Source organism: Zingiber officinale, chromosome 3A (genome assembly GCF_018446385.1).
Source record: "Zingiber officinale cultivar Zhangliang chromosome 3A, Zo_v1.1, whole genome shotgun sequence".
NCBI classification, from domain to species: Eukaryota; Viridiplantae; Streptophyta; class Magnoliopsida; order Zingiberales; family Zingiberaceae; genus Zingiber; species Zingiber officinale.
Window position 1 is genome coordinate 46,417,923 of NC_055990.1, and position 22,930 is coordinate 46,440,852.

At 39.9% G+C, this 22,930-nt stretch overlaps 1 pseudogene; it reads right to left on the reverse strand.

The window, feature by feature from the left end:
• Window positions 1-2,099: 2,099 nt before the first annotated feature.
• LOC122054258 lies at window positions 2,100-2,281 on the reverse strand (annotated as a pseudogene).
• Between the last annotated feature and the right edge of the window lie 20,649 nt (window positions 2,282-22,930).

Consider the following 22,930-nt stretch of genomic DNA (forward strand, 5'->3'; position numbering starts at 1 on the left):
AAAGTCCTAGAATCACTGTAATATCTTTTCTTGTGAATGTAATCTTCTAATTTTGAAAGATTAAACACTTAGCATCATAGTCTTAATTGTCAAACATATTTTTTACAAGGTTTCTAATGTTTGCAATATATGATATGTCTAGTGTTCAAGTAAATGAGCTTCTACTTAGCAACTCCAACTGTCGATGATTTGGTTGCAGTGCTTTTGTAAACAACTTAAACTAGGGGCATTGTTTTTTTCCATTGTATTTTCTTATGGTATGCACGAGAAGTAAAGTTTCTGTGGGATGTTGATGCATTAGATGCCATTTAATTTTGTAACATGATACATTACAATGTTAGTTTTAAACAATAAAAATGATAATTTAGTTAGTTTTGATCAGAATGTTTTGGTCACACTACGTTGTAGCAACTACAATTTGGTAGCCACTACAACATGGTGTGATAAGAATGTTATAATAGCTACAATTTGGTAGAAGCTATAACGTGGTGTGATAAGAATGTTGTAGCAGCTACCAAATCATTATTGCTACAACATTCTTATTTTAGGATTTCCACGTTGTAGAAGCTACCCTAAATCCTAAGCCTTAAACTCTAAGATGAGGCAGTGTATGATCAGTGCGTTGAGGAGAGGGGGGGGGGGGGGGGGGGGGGGTCAACTTGTCACTTTTGTTTCAATTTCGTTCGTTAGTTCTATCAAAGTCATTAGTAGAAGTGGAATATAAAATAAAGTATGGAAAAGTAAATACTAGTGGGATTTTACTTGATTCCCAACCCTCCAGGGTTAGTACATCCAAGGCCTATGCATTCAAGCTCGAGTCCACTAGTGCTCTCCTTTTCGGAGGTGGAGAAATTTGTCTTACAGTTTATCAAGTACAAGCAAGAATGATAAAGTAAATATAGCTTGTAGTAAAAAAAATTCAAACAAAACTTTGCTGAGCTGATCTAGAAGTCCCAAGCGCTGTGCACCTTTCCTAAAGCTTCCCCGGTAGCAAAGCTTCATGTCATAGCTTTCCTTTGAGCATATGAAATATGAGTATTAGAAGTATTGATGTATTGAACATAGAGTCTTCATCTCCTTTTATAGAGTTTGATCATATCCTTATTTGGATCAACTCTTTTTTTGATGAAGCTATATCTGAATAAAGCCTTATATCTATCCAAATCATCTAGCTTATCCTCATCCTAATCCAAATCATGAAGATGATCTTTTGCAACATTATCTTCTATGTCAACATTTTTGACAACTCAGCAATATAGACAGAACCTAGTCGGTCTACCCGAACCAATTTGGGTCCGGTTCGACCCGAGTCAAGTCCGGTTCACTTATTTACATTTGTCTACTCTCTGTTTTGCTTCCAGCTCCAAGTTCTTGTAAAATGGTCATACAAACACAAACAAGTAACCTAGCCTATATCTGTAAGTCTACCTGGCCTACTAGGCTTATCTTTTACTTGAAGGTCCCTTCTTCAAGTTTACCACCGAAGAGTCAATTCCTTAGGATCAAGTCACACTCCTGTATGTCTATCCGACCTACTAGGCTTCATGCTTAGACTGCATATAAGACTTTACCATTACCTAGGGTTACCTCTCCCTAGGATTTTCATTGCCTAGCTTCACTGACTAGGACTTACACCACCAAGAGTTATCTCCCCTTAGGATTTTCACTGCCTAACTTCACTTACCAAGACTTCCACCACCTAGGGTTACCTCTCCCTAGGATTTCCACTGTCTGAGTTCACTCACCAAGACTTCCACCATCTAGGGTTACCTCCCTTAGGATTTCTATTGCCTAGCTTCACTCACTAGGACTTCCATCACCTAGGGTTACGTCCTCCTAAGATTTTCACTGCCTAGCTTCAATCACTAAAATTTACCCTTGCCTAACTAATTTAGGACTTTTACTTGCTAGTCATCTAGTCTTGACTAGACTTCTTTCTTCCAAACATCAAGTCCTGTTTAGATTAACACTTAGTCAAACTGACCAAATTTGGGTACATTATTAAATATCAAAACCCTGAAAGCTTGTTGCACCCGCATTGTATGGGTAATATAATGCATGAATACGGATAAATTATTGTCATATATATGCCCATAAATTAGACTTGGTAAGGTCCATGTATTAATGCAACGCAAGGGTGATGCTCGAGGACCCAAACAACAAGTTAATTAGTGTAATGAATTTTCCCTCATAGAAAATTAATTTAATTTTTTCTATTAGATATTAAACTGATAAGAATAGATAATACACTTGATCTTAGCCAAAATGCCGAGAAAGGTATTCTTTCTAACGTCGTCGATCCAAAGTATTTATAGAAGTTTCTCCACTCGTGATATTGCCGATCCTATGATGTGAGATTAAAGAGAACCATGACAGTGTATAATTTTTTATTAATAAATAATGAGAGAAAATTATTAATAAGTCTTAAAATTATTTTTGGTGTGAAAAAAATAATAACATAATTTAATTTAAATTTCACCAAAATTAACTATTAAAGGTATAGTTTCTTAATTAAATAGTAATGTTGTAAGATTTCCAAATATTTAATACCGTATTTTTTTTATAATATATTTATTGGGTAGTTAAGGAATTATATTATCAGAATGCTCAAACAATAGAAATAAGACTATTATGGATAATAAATAATTTTTTACTATAATTGTTAGTTAATTAACGTGGTAATGAAGGTAAAATGTAAATAAATAAGTCAATAAATAAAATAGAATTAATAACCAATCCTTCCCGTGATATTTATTGCTTAATTACTCTTCTCATCGCTACCTCCGGCGATAAAACCGTGAGAAGGCGGCAGAGACAGCCTGATCCCGACGCCTTCCTGATCCCGACGCCTTTGCTCGCCTGATGACGGACCAGAATAACAAGCGCCGGCGTGAACAGGGAGGCAGGCTGGAGGACCGCCTCACTTCCCTCCACGACGACCTCCTTATCTTCATCCTCTCCTTCCTCTCCATCAAGCTGTTGAAAATTAAACTTGTTTTTAGTTGATAAAATTTTATGGAGATAAAATGGTGATGTGACAAGTTTTGACTAGAAATAGGATAGAGATAGAACTTGATGAATTGATAAGAGTTCGTGGAGATAGAATTTATTTATTTATTTATTTTTAAATATCATGATTATCTCATATTAGTGCTTATCCAATAAGCCTATAAATATGTATTTCTTTTTCATGAATGAACAAGTTGAGTTTTCTATTTTCTTCTACTCCTCTTCCACATAGAGTTATTTCTCCTCTTCCATATTTTTCTTTCTATAATTCTTTTTTCTTCTCCCATAATTTCTGTTTCCAACAAAGTGGTATCAGAGTTATGACTAATGGAGGTATGGTTCCCTTCCAAGTTCCAGTACTCAAAGCGAGTAATTATGACAATTGGAGTATCAAGATGAAGGCGCTTCTTGGAGCTCATGATGTTTGGGAAGTTATAGAAAAAGGCTACGTTGAGCCTCGTGACGACTCGACGTTATCTTCAACTGAAAAAGACAGTCTGAGAGATTTAAGAAAGAGAGACAAGAAGACTCTCTTCCTCATTTATCAAGCTTTAGATGAGGATGGTTTTGAGAAGATTTCAAGTGCTACTTCAGCCAAGCAAGCATGGGAAAAGCTCCAAGTCTCATATCAAGGAGAAGAAAAAGTAAAAAAGGTACGACTTCAGACATTAAGAAGTCAATTTGATGCTCTTCGTATGAAAGAAGGTGAGTTAGTATCAGATTACTTTTCTAGAGTCTCTACCATTTCCAATCAACTAAAGAGAAATGGTGAGAAACTAGAAGAAGTAACTATTATTGAGAAAATTCTTCGATCATTGGATTCAAAATTTGATAGCATTACAACCATCATCGAAGAGACCAAGGATCTACAAGTCATGACGATTGAGCAACTGCTGGGTTCATTACAAGCCCATGAAGAAAAGAAGAAGATAAATGAAGAAATTACTCAACAACTCCTAAAGACGACTCTTCAACCGACAAAGAAAGATGAAAGCTCCAGTAATAATAGAAGTCAACGAGGAAGAGGTCGTGGATATGGACGAGGTCGTTCTAATGAGCAAGGATGGGTCTCCAACAACAACAATGAAAGAGGAGAACATTCAACAAGAGGACGTGGAAGAGGGTATACAAACTCGAGGTACGATAAATCTCAAGTTAAGTGCTACAATTGTGACAAATTTGGACATTATGCAAAAGAATGTAGATCGCCCAAGAATAAAGTATATGAAAGAGTAAATTATATGGAAGAAAGGAAAGAAGAAGATGACACCCTACTGCTAGCATATAAAGATAATGAAAGAGAAGAAGATACAATTTGGTATCTCGACACTGGTGCAAGCAATCATATGTGTGGGAAAAGAAACATGTTCGTAGAGCTTGATGAATCAGTTGGTGGTAATGTATCCTTCGGAGATGAATCAAAGATTGAGGTAAAAGGCAAAGGTAACATTCTCATCCGTTTGAAGAATGGAAAACATGAATTTATCTCAAATGTTTTCTTTGTACCAAATATGAAGAGCAACATCCTAAGCTTAGGACAACTTTTGGCAAAAGGGTATGATATTCATCTAAAAGATGGTATGCTCATCTTGAAAGATCATATTGGTTGCTTAATTGCTAAGGTGCCTATGTCAAAAAATAGAATGTTCTTACTTAATATTCAAAATGATGTCGTCAACTGTCTCAAAGCTTGTTACAAAGACATCACTTGGCTATGACATCTTCGATTTGGACATCTGAATTTCGGAGGACTAGAACTGCTTTCAAAGAAGGAGATGGTGAGAGGACTACCTTACATCAAACATCCTGATCAAGTATGTGAAGCATGCCTACGTGGGAAGCAATTTAGAAGAGGTTTTCCAAAGGAGTCAAGTTCCATAGCTCAAAAGCCTCTTGAACTTATACATACAGATGTTTGCGGTCCAATAAAGCCAAGTTCACTTGGAAAGAGTAATTATTTCATTCTTTTCATAGATGATTTTTCTCGGAAAACTTGGGTATACTTCTTGAAGCAAAAATTGGAGGCCTTCGGCATATTCAAGAAATTTAAAGCTACCATAGAAAAGGAGAGCGGTCTCGAGGTCAAAGCTATGCGTTCTGATCGAGGAGGAGAATTTACCTCAAAGGAGTTTCAAGAATTTTGTGAAGCCAACGGAATACGACGACCCTTGACAGTTCCAAGATCCCCTCAACAAAATGGAGTGGCGGAAAGAAAGAATCGAACCATCCTTGACATGGCAAGGAGCATTCTCAAAAGCAAGCGGCTACCAAAGGAACTTTGGGCAGAAGCGGTTGCATGTGCAGTATACTTATCCAACCGATCACCAACAAGGAGTGTGTGGGGGAAGACACCACAAGAAGCATGGAGCGGAAGGAAGCCTGGGATTTCTCATCTAAAAGTTTTTGGAAGTATAACTCACGTTCATGTGCCTGATCAATCAAGAAGCAAATTGGATGATAAAAGTAAGAAGTTTATTTTTATTGGTTATGATGCTAACTCAAAAGGGTATAAGCTATACAATCCAGATACTGGGAAGACAATCATCAGCCGAGATGTCATATTTAATGAAGAAGAAGAATGGAATTGGGAATCTCGAAATGAAGATTATAACTTTTTCCCGTGCTTTGAAGAAGAAGATGTGGAGCAACTAAGGGTGGAGCAACCAAGGGTAGAGCAAATAAGAGAGGAGCCTACTACTCCACTAGTAACACCAACATCAAGTACTCAAGAGAATTTATCTGCATCAACTTCAAGTGAAAGAGTACCACGCTTTAGAAGCTTACGGGAAATTTATGAGGTAACTGAAAATCAAGATAATCTTACTCTATTTTGTCTCTTTGCGGATTGTGAGCCTATAGATTTCCAAGAAGTTATAAAAAGCAAAAGGTGGAAAGATGCAATGGATGAAGAAATCAAGGCGATAGAGAAGAATGACACATGGGAGTTAACGACACTTCCTAAAGGACATAAGGCGATTGGTGTGAAGTGGGTGTACAAAATAAAGAAGAATGCCAAAGGAGAAGTTGAAAGATATAAAGCAAGATTGGTGGCAAAAGGCTACAGTCAAAGATCTGGCATTGATTATGATGAGGTATTCGCTCCCGTTGCTCGATTAGAAACTATCAGACTAATCATTGCTTTAGCAGCTCAAAATAAGTGGAAAATATATCAAATGGATGTAAAATCTGCTTTTTTAAATGGAGTTCTTGAAGAAGAAGTCTATATTCAGCAACCATCAGGTTATGAAGTTAAAGGACAAGTAGACAGAGTTCTAAAATTGAAGAAGGCTCTTTACGGGCTGAAGCAAGCACCAAGGGCATGGAATAGCCGAATAGACAAGCACCTGCAAGAGAAAGGCTTCATCAAATGTCCTTATGAACATGCATTATACATTCAGAGTAAGGATAAAGATGTTTTAATTGTATGCCTATATGTCGATGACTTGATTTTCACAGGAAGCAATCCAAGTATGTTTGGAGAATTTAAAGAAGTGATGACTAAAGAGTTTGAAATGACTGATATTGGGCTCATGGCATACTATCTGGGCATTGAAGTGAACCAAAGGGAAGATGGAAGCTTCATCTCACAAGCAGGTTATGCAAGAGAGATATTAAAGAAGTTCAGGATGGATAATAGTAAGTCTATAAATACCCCAGTAGAATGTGGAGTCAAGCTATCAAAGCATGATGAAGAAGAAAAAGTTGATCCAACATTTTTTAAGAGTTTGGTTGGAAGTTTACGATACTTGACGTGCACAAGGCCTGATATTCTTTATGCTGTTGGACTTGTTAGTCGCTACATGGAAGATCCAACTACTACCCACCTTAAGATCGCTAAGAGAATTTTGCGCTATATCAAAGGTACGATAGATTTTGGATTATTTTATTCAACATCTAACCACTTCAAACTTGAAGGATATAGTGACAGTGATTGGGGTGGAGATATAGATGATAGAAAGAGCACTACAGGATTTGTGTTCTTTATGGGAGATACAGCCTTTACTTGGATGTCGAAAAAGCAGCCTATTGTCACACTTTCTACTTGTGAAGCAGAGTATGTGGCTGCGACTTCATGTGTTTGTCATGCTGTTTGGCTCAGAAATTTATTGAATGAGTTAAGTTTACCACAAGAAGAGGCAACCAAGATACGAGTTGATAACAAGTCTACAATAGCACTAGCAAAGAATCCAGTCTTCCATGATAGAAGCAAGCACATCGATACGCGCTTTCACTATATCAGAGAATGTATTACAAGAAAAGAGGTGCAAGTGGAATACATAAAGTCTCAAGATCAAGTTGCTGATATTTTTACCAAGCCACTCAAATTTGAAGACTTCATCAAAATGCGATATTTGCTTGGAGTCACAAAATCAAGTTTAAGAGGGGGTGTTGAAAATTAAACTTGTTTTTTGTTGATAAAATTTTATGGAGATAAAATGGTGATGTGGCAAGTTTTGACTAGAAATAGGATAGAGATAGAACTTGATGAATTGATAAGAGTTCGTGGAGATATAATTTATTTATTTATTTATTTTTAAATATCATGATTATCTCATATTAGTGCTTATCCAATAAGCCTATAAATATGTATTTCTTTTTCATGAATGAACAAGTTGAGTTTTCTATTTTCTTCTACTCCTCTTCCACATAGAGTTATTTCTCCTCTTTCATATTTTTCTTTCTATAATTCTTTTTTCTTCTCCCATAATTTCTGTTTCCAACACAAGCAACGCGTCGCCCTCTCCGCTGTCTGCGCCCGCTTCCGCCTCCTCCTCCCCTCCATCCCCCGACTCGACGCCTTCCGCCTCGAAGTCCGGCTTCCCTCCGACGGCATCTACGTCCACAAAGATCTCACCATTCCCCGTGCTCTGATTCGCCAATGCCACCTCGTCTTCCACTTCGTCGTCGATTTACTCATACCCGACGAAAATCAGCTCGTCGACTCCCTCGTCGACACGGGCGTGCAAAACCTCACCCTCGAAGCCTCTGGCAACGGATTTTTGTATCTCAGCGACAGGGAAAACTGCTGCATCTTCAACATCAAGTCGCTGAGGAGTCTCATCTTGAACAGAAGCTTCAGGGTTTCGAAATACTCAGATCGCCGTCCCCTCTCGCCCTTGGGCTGCGCCTTCCTCACCTTCCTTCAAATGAAATCCAGCGTCGTTAGCTATGATTTCCTATGCAACCTCCTCGCCTCCTGCCCTTTCCTCGAGACACTCCATCTCTTCCGTTGCTATTTGCTCCAGCATGGCATGGACAAGCTAAGCTTCCACTCCGCCTCCATCAAGCGTTTAACCCTGCTCCAGACGTGCATGCTTCCCTCCATCATCACCATCGACGCCCGCGCCCCACAGCTCGAGTTTCTCATCATGGACGTCGTCACCACGATTCGCATAGAAGCCCCCAAGGTCCGGAACGCGTCGCTCCTCCTAAATTCGCTAGCAGATCCTCTAGATGCATTGATGAACCTTTTCGAAGCTTCTTTTCCGAGTCGAACCGCTGCGCTCTTGCTGAATTCTAGGAATATCCCAAACGTGAGAGAAGATCGATCATTCGATCGATCAAGCTGGCCAGCCTTCTTAATTTCATGTGTACTATACTCTGTTTGATTTATATATATATACATCTATACTTGACAAAATTTGTTTTAATTGACAGATCCTATTAGGAGCAAGAAATGGAAATCCAGTTAAATCGGCCTTTAAGCTCGACTTCAATTTGGAAGATCAGTCGTCGACTACGATATTCACCGAGTTGCTGAAGAAGTGCAATGACTGCAATACCAAGTTTGATATACATGTAAATCCTACGCGTATAGAGAGCAGCACTGAAGCAACAAAGGACGACCAACACCTGTTCTATGGCTCGACAGGATTAGAACTGATTAGCTTACAAATAAAGATGCCAAAGAGTATATTTGAAGGGTTTCTTTCAAATCAAAAGAAGATGGAGAAATTCAAGGATATCGGATTGGAAATGTTGAGAAGGCGCACTAACAAAGAGCAATTTATGGATATATTAGCATCCCAGGAATCTCTATTCAAAGTATCTAATAACTGTTTTGAAATGAAAATTTAGTGTTTTTTAATTAATTTTTAGTTTTTGGAATAAATTTATTTAGTTTTATTAGAATATTTTATTAGGAAAAATAAATACAGTTGTGAATGTATAAAAGGGGATTAGCAATGTATATATTTTTCAAGGCCGTATTAGAGTCAAATTCTTCCTAAAACCTAAATTTTATTTTTTTCCCCTAAATCATAGATTTTGACTATCAATAACTTAAAAAAAAATACAACCGCGCGTTGATGCGCAACTATGGGATAATTAGTCATATCTTAATTAATTAGTTGTGTTAGAAATTTTTTTTTATTTACTTATCAAAGTTATTCAAACTTTTTTTTTTAAAAAATCTTATCAAGTTAAAATGAACTATCTATCTTACCACACATAAGAGGGTGAAAGAATCTATTGAATAAAATTGAAATTGATTAATCTAGATTCAAATTGATGACTTAAAATATTTTTAAAAATTTAAAATTTTAGCATGCACGAGATGAAGAGAGTATTAAGAAAGTTATTAATATCGTCTTATAATAAATTAAAGGTATTTTAGTTCAGATTATGATACAAAAGAAAATTAATTTTTTTAAATAATCTTTAAATTGATAGAGTTTATAATATCCTGAGAATTAGTTGAGTCAAAGAAATATATTAGACTAAATCACTTAATATTTCATCTTTGGATGATTAAAGTGGTGATGCTAATTAATAGTAAGGTGATGATGAATTGATGAAATTAGCACTAAAGTTGTGATGTCAAAACGATACTAAAATAGCAATGCCTTGTTTGGTGGTATTTTAAGTTTTAATGCGCCAAAATAATTTTTAATTTTCTTTTTTATATATATATAATTACTATGAAAATATAAAATTTTAAATTTTGTTACTTTTATTAAGGTTCTTTTAATTTTATAATTTTTTATAATATTCTTTTATATATTTTAAAAAAATTTAATTTTTTGTCAACAATAAAGAAGCCCATCAATGTTGGTTATTAATTTATAAACAACAAAACCTTAATTAGTCATATAATAAGACACTAAGTTTGAGTACATATCTACGTTATACTGAACCAAACGAATAAGAAAAACGAATAACAAAATATCTGGTTGATGATCTCAACCAAATAGGTCACGCTGAAAAGAAACATAGTCCTTAAATAATGAGTTGATTTTTTTAAAATAATAATTCTACCAGATGCGGTGATAAAGGGGCCCATCAAATACAGATAAAAGGAGGAAGATAGCAGTCGATGTGGAGATCACAGTTAAGGGGGTCAATGCCAGAGGACCAACATGACCCAAATGTAGCTGAGTGGAACCCTACATTAAGGACTGACCGGGCATGAGCCACCCGACCAGCAATGGGATGAGCCAAGCAAAGGTGCGTGTAGATGACTGAATCGCTATTCCAGTCATGCAAGAACATACTATCTAGACTCGTCATCGCAGGGAAGAGTAGCCGAGCAGAGGAATACACTGCCGAGAAGAGGAATACTCGGCCGAGCAGAGGAGTACTCTATCGACCAGCTATCCCGCTCGGACGACCGATAGGAACGCTGACGAGTATTTGGATATACTTTTGGAAGATGGTGCTACCGGCACGACATGGTCTACAGGCGGATCATACGACAATAAATCGGAGAACGTGTCCACAATAAATTGGAGAACGTGTCTGTGACCACGTGTCTATGACCAATTGGAGAACGTATCCATGACCAATATTTAAGAACGTGCCCATGTCTAGAAAAGCGTGCACTCACCCATCAGGACATTATATAAAGAGGGGGCCGTACATTGGTGCGGGTACGCATTATTCATTATTTTACGTTTATGCTACTGTTGTTCCACCTTCTTTTTCGTGCTAGTGACTGACTTGAGCGTCGAAGGGCCAATGTTAGGGACCCCTTGCTTGGGTTGGCATTGATGTTTCTTGTGCTTACAAATCGGAGCATGGTCTACATCCAGTTAATGCAGTAGCCACATCCCTAGCTTTCTATCTCCACTATTTTTGGACAGGATCATATTGACACCATCTATGGAAATGTAGCCTGAATCCGAAATGCGAAGATGGAGGACGTTGGATGACTCGCCATAGTTACTTTTGTTAGGATCGATGGACGCGGCTAGAGAGGGGGGGTGTGAATAGCCGACCCCAAATTGCTCGTTTCTTCCTACGGTTAGGGTTAGCGCAGCGGAAATGAAACTGTAGAAACGAAAAGGAAGAAGACAAACCTCAAACTCGATGGATGTAACAAGGTTCGGAGGTGATACTCCTACTCCTCGGCGTGTCCGTAAGGTGGACGAGCCCTATCAATCCGTCGGTGGATGAGTCCCTGGAAAACCGGCTAATATAAACTCCTTATGGGTGGAGAAACCTCGCCACAAAAACTTACAACAGCAAGAAGGAGTACAAGTACAGCAAGAAGCAAAATACAATACAATTGTAAAACCTTCGCTTACTTGCCTTCTCTTCGACTGGATGAAGCAGCAGCTTCAAGCGACGCCTACAACAGCAGGAACCCAGCCGATGAAGCTCACACGAAGCTTCAAGCAGAAGCGAGCTCAGCAAAGCTCAAATCACAGCAGTGAAGAAGAAGAAGCAGAAGCTTCAGACCAGAAGAAGAGTAAGAGTGTTAGTCCACTGTAGAAGCCCTCAGCCCTTTTATAGCCTGCATCCACCTGCGAGAAGAACAGAGGCCAAAGACAGCAGAAGAACCTAGATCTAGCCGTTGTCACTCACAACGGCTAGTCCTGGACCGATCAGGCTCCAACCTGATCGGTCCACACTGTCCCTGATCGGTCTTGGGGACCGATTAGGCTAAGCCTGGACCAATCAGGCTATGTCCTGATCGGTCCAGGAGGAGTCTGATCGGTCCCTGGACCGATCATCCTTTCTCCTTCTTCTCTTCTGTTTGCTTCCTGATCGGTCTTCAGACCGATCAGATAATCCACAGAAGCATTCTGTTTGGTTACTGATCGGTCACCAGACCGATCAGCCGTATCACTGGATCGGTCCCCAGATCGATCCAGAGCTTGGTTTTTCCCAATACCAAGTCCCAAGTCTCCCACACCAACATCCGGTCAACCTTGACCTGTTGGTACAACATGCTTAGCATCCGGTCACTCCCTTGACCTGCTAAGACTCCCCACCAAGTGTCCGGTCAATCCCTTTGACCCACTTGGACTTTTCTCTTCGTGTCAAGTATCCGGTCACTCCCTTGACCTACTTGACCTTCTCAACACCAGATGTCCGATCACCCTTGATCCATCTGGATTTTCCCTTGCCCGGCTTCACTCACCAGGACTTTCACTTAGCTTCACTCACTAGGATTTTCACCTGGCTTCACTCACCAGGATTTCCAATCTGCCCGGCTTTACTCACCAGGACTTTCCAACTGCCTGGCTTCACTCACCAGGACTTTCCCACTGCCTGGCTTTACTCACCATGACTTTCCCACTGATTGCCTGGCTTCACTCACCAGGACTTTCCACATCCGGTCCAGAGAACGAGCTACCGAGCCCTCTCTGACCAGAGTTCGGAGAACGAGCTACCAAGCCCTCTCCGACTTCCATCCGATTCAGAGAACGAGCTCCCGAGCCCTCTCTGACCACAGTCCGGAGAACGAGCTACCGAGCCCTCTCCGACTTCCCATGTGCCAAGCTTCCATACTTGGACTTCTCCGTGCCAAGTCTTCATACTTGGACTTTTCCCGTGCCAAGCTCCTTGCTTGGACTTTTCACCATGCTAAACTCCCTGCTTGGACTTTTCCCATGCCAAGCTCCCTGCTTGGACTTTTCCCGTGCCAAGCTCCCTGCTTGGACTTTTCCGAGTCAGATCAACTCACCTCGGGTCAACCAGGTCAACCTTGACCACGGGTTGCACCCACAATCTCCCAAGCTTGTATCCTTGTAAAACATCAAGATACAACTTTTCTGTTCACGTCAAACATAACTCGTCAAACATCAAAACACAACTCGAGTCAAGTTAACTCGAGTATGGTCAACCAGGTCAACCTTGACCTAAGGTTGCACCAACAATCTTCCCCTTTTTGATGTTTGACAAAACCCATAATCAAACCCATAATCAAGTTAGGTTAACCCGATAACCTAACTTAGGTTTTCCAATGTTCTTCCCTGAACATTCTCTAGACATTCTCCATTCTCCTTTCTACTCTCCCCCTTTTTGACACACATCAAAAAGAGTGAATCAAGGTCAAGAGTTTCTTCCTAATGAAAGTCTCATACCTTTCATTGAAACTCTTAATTTCCCCCTTGAAACTAAGGTCCAACAATTAACTTAGTGATAATCCCATATCACTCAAGTCTTTAGGAGTAAAAACTCCCCCTAAAAGTCAACTCCCCTTGACTAATAGGTAAAATTGCCCCTAAAGGTCAACTCCCCCTTGACCATTGCACCAACAATGTCTTGGAGAGTTTCAAACCTTCAAAATACCAACTCCCGAGCTGAAATTTCAGACAACCAGTCGAATTTCAACAATTTGGCACGCCCTGATCGGTCACCAGACCGATTAGGCTTCCTCTGGATCGGTCCAGTGACCGATCAGGAAAGCCCTGGATCGGTCCAGTGACCGATCCAGACACTGATGGACAAATTTCTTAATTTTTCCTTCCCGAAATTCAGAAACCTCTAGAAAATCACAGAAAATTCAAAAAATTGTGAAATTTTGAGGATACATTCCTCATACCACATACTATCATGGAAAAATAGTTTTCTATGAAAATAACTTCCATTTTTCAATCTTGATACAAAGTTCAAAAGTCTTTGAAATATCTCAAAGTTAACTTATCTTTGTATCAACTTGTTCAATGATGAATGCTATCACTAGAAAAGCTTCATCAAGGTTTTTCAAATCAATTTTAAAATGATTTTAAACCCTTTAATTTGGGACCACAATCTTAGGGCTAAATGTACATGACTTGTACACAAGCTTTCCCTATGATCCACAATTTTGAATTAGGCTCATCTAGGTACAAGAACTATGCACCTTGATCCTAACTCATGATTCTAATATCTCACACACATCTAAGGTGTATCAAAAACACATCCAAGTCAATTTTGATGTGAGATATGGATTTAGGTTAGCTTATTCTAAGTTCTCATGCATTTTTCTAAACAACAATTTGATCTCCATATCAAATTGTGTTTCTTATCCTTAACTTATCCTTAAATCAAGTTAATTGATCATTAATGCACAAGATGATGACATGGCACATAATTGTATCATAAATGGAAACATGTGCCAATGTCATGATGTCATGGCATAAAGTATGAAACTTAAATAAAGCATGACATTTAACTAACCTAAGCATTATCATGACATTTTAAATGATCATAAAATAAATATGATGTCATGACATGACATATCGCAAACAATACATGGCAAATAATATATAAATGTATAGAAAATACCTAATTTTAGCCTTAGTTGCCATTTTTGATAATTTTGATCATTTTGCCATAAATTCTATATTCCTAAGTGTAATAGACCTAAAATCACATACCAAGGATGTTTAGATCACTATGTGCCAATTAAATTGACCTAAGAGAACTCCTCAAATGTGATTGGCACATCCTAATTACCTTAGGAATAATTTTCAATTTCATTTTCAAGGCTTAATTGCACCTTGAAAATTCCTAAAGTGCCACTTTTTGCCATGATTAGGTTAACTACCTATTCAAGTAAGGTTGGCACACCCTAACTCATCTAGCGTGATGAAATTACGCTCCTAGCAACCCAATACCTATTTGAGCTCATTGGGTTCACTAAAAATTCACTAGGGATGACTTCCCTAGCCACCCTTCTAATGACCCTACTAGGCCTTGAAGCCTTGGTCATTTGGGACTCATCAAGATCAACTCTAGGGGTGACTCCCCTTGTGACCTTGGTGATGGTCTTTCTATCCCTAGGTCTTGTTCCATAATCGAATGGAACATTGTGATAAGTGGGCTTGACCACTTGGGACTTATGTTTGTGACCCAAAACTTTCTTGTCCTTGGACATTGGTTTTTGACCCTTAAACCCTAGAGATGACTTCTCCAAGTCATTAAGAGCCTTTTTCAAAGTATCAATTCTTGACCTCAAGACTTAATTCTCCTTCTCTAATAACTCAATTTTTAATTTTTCATTTTTCTTTGAGGTATTCCTAGGCATATGTCTAGTAGTTTTGGGATTCCTATCTAAGTTCTCCTTAACCTTAGATGAGTTAATCCTAGGGTTGACATTTCTAGAGTTGTCCTTATCTAGGTTAACATGTTTGGCTCCTAAGCTCATGTATTGATTCCTATAATTAACATGCTTATCATTCTTGACAATAGCAATAAGGCTACTAGCATGCATCCTACTATAATTGCAAGAATGTGCCTTAGAGATTACCTTAGGGTTTGCCCTAGCTCCCCCTATACATGTGCTCGATCTCTTGTCCTTGTGAGGTTGCCTCCCCCTCGGACATTGGCTCCTATAGTGTCTCCTTCGCTTGCATTGGAAGCACACCACGTGCTCCTTGCCCTTGCATATCGGGACTCCGGCTTCCTTGACTTTTGGTGCCGGTGGAGTCTTCCTAATCCTCCTTGGACACTTACTCTTGTAATGTCCATACTCCCTACACTCAAAGCACATTATGTGTAATTTATTTGAAATTGAAATGCTTGAGTTACCTAGGGTTGAGGATGGATGAAGACTTTCTTCTTCATCCCTTCCGGAGGTAGAAGCTTCTTCCTCTTGCTCCATTCTTGAAGAAGAACTCTCCTCCTCTTCTTCCTTAGATGTTGAGTAGCCCTCAACTTCTAATTCCTCTCCTCCATGATGTGAGCTACTTGGCTCACTTGACTCCTCTTCATGACTTGAAATGGAGCTTCCCTCATGGAGCTTGGCCAAGTTGTTCCACAACTCCTTGGCATTGTTATATCCACCTACCTTACACAAAATGACATTAGGTAATGAAAATTCAAGAATTTTCGTTACCTCATCGTTGATTGTGGATTGGTGGATTTGCTCCTTCGTCCACTTTTTCTTCTCTAGGGTTTTTCCGTCTTTATCCACCGGATGGGTAAACCCTACTTGCACACGACTCCAATGGACTAGGTTAGTCATAAGAAAGTACTTCATCCTTACCTTCCAAAACGCGAAGTCGTCGCGATCGTAGAAGGGTGGAATTGTGATGTCTTCTCCGAGTTGATCCATCTCTAGCTTGTGCTCCCTCGGGTGTTAATCCGGCGAAGAGCGACCTCGCTCTGATACCACTTGTTAGGATCGATGGACGCGGCTGAGAGGATGGGTGTGAATAGCCGACCCCAAATTGCTCGTTTCTTCCTACGGTTAGGGTTAGCGCAGCGGAAATGAAACTGTAGAAATGAAAAGGAAGAAGACAAACCTCAAACTCGATGGATGTAACGAGGTTCGGAGGTGATACTCCTACTCCTCGGCGTGTCCGTAGGGTGGACGAGCCCTATCAATCCGTCGGTGGATGAGTCCCCGGAAAATCGGCTAATATAAACTCCTTATGGGTGGAGAAACCTCGCCACAAAAACTTACAAGAGCAAGAAGGAGTACAAGTACAGCAAGAAGCAAAATACAATATAACTGTAAAACCTTCGCTTACTTGCCTTCTCTTCGACTGGATGAAGCAGCAGCTTCAAGCGACGCCTACAACAGCAGGAACCCAGCCGATGAAGCTCAGCAAAGCTCAAATCACAGCAGTGAAGAAGAAGAAGCAGAAGCTTCGGACCAGAAGAAGAGTAAGAGCGTTAGTCCACTGTAGAAGCCCTCAGCCCTTTTATAGCCTGCATCCACCTGCGAGATGAACAGAGGCCAAAGACAGCAGAAGAACCTAGATCTAGCCGTTGTCACTCACAACGGCTAGTCCTGGACCGATCAGGCTCCAACCTGATCGGTCCACACTGTCCCTGATCGGTCTTGGGGACCGATCAGGCTAAGCCTGGACCGATCAGGCTATGTCCTGATCGGTCCAGGAAGAGTCTGATCGGTCCCTGGACCGATCAGCCTTTCTCCTTCTTCTCTTCTGTTTGCTTCCTGATCGGTCTTCAGACCGATCAGATAATCCACAGAAGCATTCTGTTTGGTTACTGATCGGTCACCAGACCGATCAGCCGTATCACTGGATCGGTCCCCAGATCGATCCAGAGCTTGGTTTTTCCCAATACCAAGTCCCAAGTCTCCCACACCAACATCCGGTCAACCTTGACCTGTTGGTACATCATGCTTAGTGTCCGGTCACTCCCTTGACCTGCTAAGACTCCCCACCAAGTGTCCGGTCAATCCCTTTGACCCACTTGGACTTTTCTCTTCGTGTCAAGTATCCGGTCACTCCCTTGACCTACTTGACCTTCTCAACACCAGATGTCCGATCACCCTTGATCCATCTGGATTTTCCCTTGCCCGGCTTCACTCACCAGGACTTTCACCTAGCTTCACTCACTAGGATTTTCACCTGGCTTCACTCACCAGATTTCCACCTGGCTTCACTCACCAGGACTTTCCCACTGCCTGGCTTCACTCACCAGGATTTTCCCACTGCCTGGCTTCACTCACCAGGACTTTCCCACTGCCTGGCTTCACTCACCAGGACTTTCAACATCCGGTCCAGAGAACGAGCTACCGAGCCCTCTCTGACCAGAGTTCGGAGAACGAGCTACCGAGCCCTCTCCGACTTCCATCCGGTCCAGAGAACGAGCTCCCGAGCCCTCTCTGACCACAGTCCGGAGAACGAGCTACCGAGCCCTCTCCGACTTCCCATGTGCCAAGCTTCCATACTTGGACTTCTCCGTGCCAAGTCTCCATACTTGGACTTTTCCCGTGCCAAGCTCCTTGCTTGGACTTTTCACCATGCCAAACTCCCTGCTTGGACTTTTCCCATGCCAAGCTCCCTGCTTGGACTTTTCCCGTGCCAAGCTCCCTGCTTGGACTTTTCCGAGTCAGATCAACTCACCTCGGGTCAACCAGGTCAACCTTGACCACGGGTTGCACCCACAATCTCCCAAGCTTGTATCCTTGTAAAACATCAAGATACAACTTTTCTGTTAACGTCAAACATAACTCGTCAAACATCAAAACACAACTCGAGTCAAGTTAACTCGAGTATGGTCAACCAGGTCAACCTTGACCTAAGGTTGCACCAACAACTTTAACAAAGGAGGAGCTGGATGCGTTGATACAAGCTTGAGCGGCAAAAATAGTGGAGCAACAACAATAATAGGCGCTGCCTGTTCGCCAGTTACAGGAGCCCGAAACCAAGCGAATCATGTATCTGTTTGGGACATAGTAAGAAGCCGGCCAAACATACAGAGACACGCCCCACGCGTCGATCACCTTTTATCGAGCATTGTTCCACACTCTAGCAGAGGAGCAGGGTCGAGTGGATAAGGAACGAGGATCCTCCTCGAATGGCGTGCTCGTTTGAGACGCATGTAAAGGGAAAACACCAAGGAATGAAGTCGGTCACATCTGCGAGGTCCAGTTTCCTAGCTGTATTGCCAATGTCGTGTTGGTCTCTAAACTAGGCAACAAATGACGAGTTTGCATCGACTTTTGTGATCTAAGCAAGGCTTGTCCGAAGGACTTTTATCCCCTGCCCAGGATAGACTATCTGGTGGACTCCATGGTAGGTTGTGAGATGATTTGCATGCTCGACGCATATCAAGGTTACCACCAAGTGCCGCTCGCCCGGGAGGATCAGGAAAATGTCAGCTTCATCACTAAAGCAACAAAGGACGACCAACACTAGCTCCATGGCTCGACAGGATTGGAGCTGATTAACTTACAAATGAAGATGCCAAAGAGGAGATTTGAAGGGTTTCTCTCAAATCAGAAGAAGATGGAGAAATTCAAGGATACCGGAGTGGAAATGTTGAGAAGGCGCACCAGTGAAGAATAATTTATGGATGCATCCCAGAAATCCCTGTTCAAAGTATCTTCCGATATTGATAACTGTTTCGAAATAAAAATTTAATGTTTTTTTATTTATTAATTTTAAGTTTTTGGGAAAAATTTATTTAGTTTTATTAGAATATTTTATTAGAAAAAATAAATATTGACAATATGAAACTTGACTACATCAATCCAGATACCTCGGCCAACATGGCCGAATATATATATATATATATATATATATATATATATATATATATATATATATATATAATGAGTAAGCACCCACGCAGTTTAATAGTAAAAACTAAACCTAAGCAAAAACAACGATAAGGAAATCATCTCAAATATCCCACTCCACTACACTCATAAAACTCAAATCATATTCCTACTCAACTACACCTATAAAACTCAAATCACAATGACGCAAATAAAATCAACTCACCTCTTCTGCCATCCAGGCAGGCATGTAGTAGAACATATTCAAATAAAACCCCATCGATAAATAAAAGACCATACAAGATCCAAGTGCCAAAAAGATATAAGTCTAAAACATAGTCTAGATAGTATAATAAGAAAAACCAAAAGACCAAACAAACATCATTGCGATCTGCAGTGGACTAGCGACTGGAGATCTCCGGACAACCTCAACCTGAAATAGTAATATCAACGGGTGAGTCAACTCCTCAGCGGGTAATTACTGACATGCATAGTAAGAAATAACAATTAATAATAAGTATGCGTACAGTTTCCTAGATATATATATCATATGAAAAATGCAAAACTGTAAGGAGCAGGAGTATCTGTACTAACCAGGACCTGGGTATAGGGATAACAAGGTCGTTAGACCGAGAGTATTATAAATCCTGTATGCATGTCAAACATATGCATCCACCAAATATGCAGTATATAAAGTGCAGCAAACACAAGCAATAAATGCATCAATGCGTATGATGCCAATGACATGTCCTGGTCACCCCTACTGCCAGTCAGCCGTCTCACACACGATGGTGAGACCGAATGGGTAGGGCTGTGACAACTGTGCACTCTGCCATCACTGCTCCTGATGAGTGATTGAGTGGACGGGATGCTGTCGGAGTACACCTATCCTCCTTACCCCAAATCATAAGTGGGGGAGCTCAATGTTTTCATCTTCCTGAGTCAGTCTAGAGGAGGGATCCCTATCCTGCTACCACGCTGCGTCACACTACCCATGAGTGGACTAGCGGAGCCCTTGACAGAGCAACCTGCTGCAACACACCATGCCTGATAAAAACCACTAACCCATGAGTGGTTGTGTATGCAGATCCATGTAACTGGCGATGTGCACAACAATAATGGAGCCAACAATCGCACAACATGCAATCATGCGAGATGATGCATATCCTGATCCTATCCATCTCTACCAAAATGTCTACTAAAAGATATATGGATAAAATAATATGATCTAGGTACACAGGTCAGGTATGGTAAAATAGATCAATGTCGTGAACATAATATGACATGGTATGTCATTACCTTAAGGTCATATATAATCAAAGGAACATGAATGCAACAGCAGGAAATAAATACAGCATGCTTAAGTAATAGATAATGACATACTAATGCAAAAATGAACATAAATATTACTACTTGTTAAAGACTACTAAGCATATCAATATGACATATCAAAAATAGATAAGTCAAGGTACCCGCCTCAAATAGAAAGTCCAATCCGGTCCAAATCCGACGTCGAAATGCTCGTCTCGCGTCAAAGTCCTGTGTTATATATATATAGCTACAACCCTAAATGAATACCTAAATAAAATCCTTAAGAATAATTTAAGGAAAAACGCTAAACCCTAAACCCTAAACCTCATCCTAACTAAATTAAATTCAACGGTTAATTAGGGTTAGTTACCTAATCCCCAATTAACCCATTAGATTGATAATCCAAACCTAAATCAATTATACTAATCATGAAGTCTACCTCATACCTAATTCAACACATAAACAATATTCATTTCATTATCCTGTTGGTTGGTCCTAGGAAGATCGTACCGGTTCCACTGTACAAAATTGTTGTACAAGTGTCGAACCTTTCCTAAACAACCTATTGTGTTCTTTAGAAGTTAAATTAGGAATCGCAAACGGAACTTAACATTATTGATTCCAAATTTAACTTATCTGTTCTTAATGGTTTAGACTTGGATCGCAAGCGGAACTTAACACTATTGATCCAAATCCACCTATGTTATAAATTTAATTAAATATTAATTTCCAAAATTGGCTTCCAAGACTGCATGGCGAGGCACATGGTCTTTTTGGGTATGGGAGCATCCACCACCGCCTAGACAAAGCCTTTTAAGGAAAGCTAATATTTAATTTCCTTATATAACTGTAGGTTTAACCAAAAAGAACAATCGAATCATAAATTCGAAAAATAAAAAAAACACAAACTCGAAAAATAAATTCAAAAAACTAGAATCTATTGCCTTTTGTGTTTGGAATTCTTACAAAGAAAATAACTAGCATGATGCGGAAGAAATTACTAGTTATACCTCTTCTTTGTAAGCTAATAACCTCGAGATCTTCTGCCGTATTCCTCACCTCGCCTTGGACGTCGTGTGAGCGACGATCCTCCAAGATGAACACCACCCAAAAGAGCTTCTCCTCCTTCTAGTATTCGGCCACCAACACCACCAAGGAACCAAAGAGAGAAAGGGGAAAGGGAAGGGAAGAGGTCCGACCACAAGAGAGAGCACAATCAATAGAATAAGAATAGATGCATACCCTACTTCTCCTCTTCTTCTCCTTCTCTTTGTATCCGGTCATACAAAACAACCACATAGAGGTGGCCGGCCCTAGCATGAAGAGAAGCAAGGGCCGGCCCTTAGGAGAAGACTTGGAGAGAAGAGAAAAAGAATAGAATTAGTTTTGAGGCCTCTCTTCCCCTTCTTTTATAATAATTGCCGAGGCAAATAAGGAAAGACTTTTATAAAAATTAAAATCTTCCTCTTGTTTTCCCTTTTCCCTTTTCCCTTTTCCCTTTTTATTTTTCCTTTTCTTTCCTCTTGATTGATTCAATCATCAATCATGAATTAATTTGATTGGTCGACCCCTTACTTGGGCACCAAGCAAGGGTGGCCGACCCCCTTAAAAGGAAGGAAATAACTTTGTAAAAATTTTATAAGCAAAGAAAGAAACCTCTTATGAAATTTTACAAGCTCTTTTTTTAATTTTCTAAAGTGCATGTTAAAAAAGGAAAGTTTTAAAAATTAAAATCATGTTTTAAAATTTAAAACTTCTCTTCTAAAAATTTCCTTTTTTTTAACATGGTTACAAAAAAGGAAAGTTTTAAATTTGAAACTCTCTTTTAAAAACCATGAGGATGGTTAAATAAGGAAAGTTTTAAAACTTTTAAAACTCTCTTTTAAACCATGTGGCCTAATTCAAATAAAGAAAGTTTTTAAATTTAAAATCTCTCTTTTAAAACTTGTAGTTTTCTACAAAGAGAAGATTTTAAAAATTTTAAACACCCCTCCTAATTTGACATATAGTGGTCGACCCCTGCTTTGCTTGGGCACCAAGCATAGTGCCGGCCCTCTTGAGGAGATGGTGGCTGGCCCTTGGACTGGTCACCAAGCCTTAGGCCGACCCCTTCTTGGACACCAAGATGAGCTTTTATTTGGATGGACTTGAGGCTTTAATGAGGCTATGACAGGGACCTAGAGGAGAAATTAGTTTTGGCCTTCCGATGAGCTTGAGTATCCCGTGTTCGCCCCGAACACACAACTCAAGTTCATCAATAATAACTCATTCCACTAGAGAGTTATTATTGCACTACCGCACCAATCCCAAATTACATTATGGGCTCCTTCTTATCATGAGTGTGTTAGTCTCCCTATGTTTAAAATAACGAATGTCTACTAATTAAGTAAGTTACTGACAACTCACTTAATTAATATCTAG